The following is a 1,870-nucleotide window of genomic DNA, read 5'->3' as shown; positions in this document are numbered from 1 at the left end:
AATGACAAAAAACCAAAACAAAATACCACAACGAGAAAGAAAAGCTTGTAGTTAGTTCAAGGACTGTTTGTTGGCCTTTAGGAGTGTTTTCCAGTTGAGTCTGATGGGGCACCAAGCCGTGGCCCCAAAGTCTATTTTTTGGTATTCCCTGGGGACTTAGTTGCTCTGTTCCCCTGGCTGTTCTGTTCCATGCCCTTGGTGTTTTGCCTTGGTGTGGTGTGATCAGATCGGGTGGAATTCCCACACTGTGTCTCCAGGGTTGTCCCCTGTATGGCTATGGGTCAGGTGTACACTTATTCTTGACTCTATAAAAATAATATCATGTAATATTTAGCTTTTTTGTGTTTGACTTATCTCACTCAGCAGAATGTCTTCCATATTCATCCATGTTCTTTTCTGTGGGTTTATTATTTTTATTCTTTATTGTTGTATAGTATTCCATTGCATGCTTGTGCCACAATTTGTTGATTCCTTTTTCTGATGATAGGCACTTAGGTTATTCCCACCTGTTTGCTATTATGAATTATGTTGCAATAGATATGGGCATATATCTCACTTCTCTAATAGATTTAGGATATATACCTAGCAGTGGGATTACTGGATCCTAAGGTAGGTAATTATTTAATAATTTTTATTTTGAATATTCTGGTATTCTGGCTTTGAATACCAGCCTCTCGGAGCTTCTCTGAAAGATGAATGTTTACTCTCTGTGTTAAAAGTTTGAATTTCCATGTATGTAAGGGTTGAAGACCAACCTCCACTCTGGAAAATCATCAAAGTAAGACTATGCCAGGGGGGACAGTAGGAAGTCCTCAGAAACTTTGACATGACTGGTAGTTAGTATCCTTCTTGAAGAGGCGTCAGTCTGTATCCGGGGACTAGGAAGATAAAATTGTGTTTAGGGTCCTGGTCTGGAGTCTGATGGACTTGGTTTGCACCCTTTCTTCCATTTTATCCTTGAGCAATCTTTCTATGGGTGCCTCAATTTTCTCATTTGTGAATGGAAGATAACAGAAAATTCTACTTCATAGAGTTGTGGGATGGGAGTAGGGTGGGAAGAGACAAAGCGTGTAAAGGCTCTTCATATAGGATCTAACATAAATTTTTAAAAATATTGATTGTTGTCAAGTCTAACTCACAGCAACCCTATAGAGCCCCATAGAGTCTCCAAGACTGTGAATCTTTACAGAAGCAGTAGTTGGTGGGTTTGACTGCCCATCTTTCTACAAGCAGCTGAGCGCTTATCCACTGTACAATCCAGGCTCCTGCTTAACATAAACAGGTACTGAATCAACGGTAACCACTATTGCTTTTAGAGCTAAATTTTAGGCATGGTATTAAGTGTTGACATACTTGCTCAAAGTCAAATAGCTTGCAAGTGGAAGAACTGGGAGTTGAACCAGTTCTCAAGCCAAAGCTAATTGTATGACTACTGCATTAAACTGTCTCTGGCGGTTTAACAAAACAGCAAAGCCTGCACTCCCGTAAAAGTGCTGTCCCTTCTAATGGAATGAGTTGGGGAGTGTGAATGCTTATTCTTAAACATATTTGGAGCCCCTTTTTTTGGATTTACCTGAGAAACATATGTGATATGCATGTAAATCATCCTTAATCCGGGCAAATAATTTTTTCTTTAAGAGAAGATTTGATCTTCCTTAGTAGCTGAAATTCACTCAGTACCAAGCCCAGTAAACAAGGTAGAGTACTACAAAGGACAGTGCCAACTGGGATCAAAAACATGTGACTTGGAATGCAATTCCATGATTTTGACAAAAGTAAGAAACTTTTCAAGGCAATTTCTATTATTGCTGAGCTCACTTTCTTATCGCATGGAGCCTTCATTAGATGAAATGAAGAAATACAAATTGTT

Source organism: Echinops telfairi, unplaced genomic scaffold (genome assembly GCF_000313985.2).
Source record: "Echinops telfairi isolate 266 unplaced genomic scaffold, ASM31398v2 ScPeMD7_443;HRSCAF=831, whole genome shotgun sequence".
Lineage (NCBI taxonomy): Eukaryota > Metazoa > Chordata > Mammalia > Afrosoricida > Tenrecidae > Echinops > Echinops telfairi.
Note: the sequence above shows the minus strand (reverse complement) of the source record.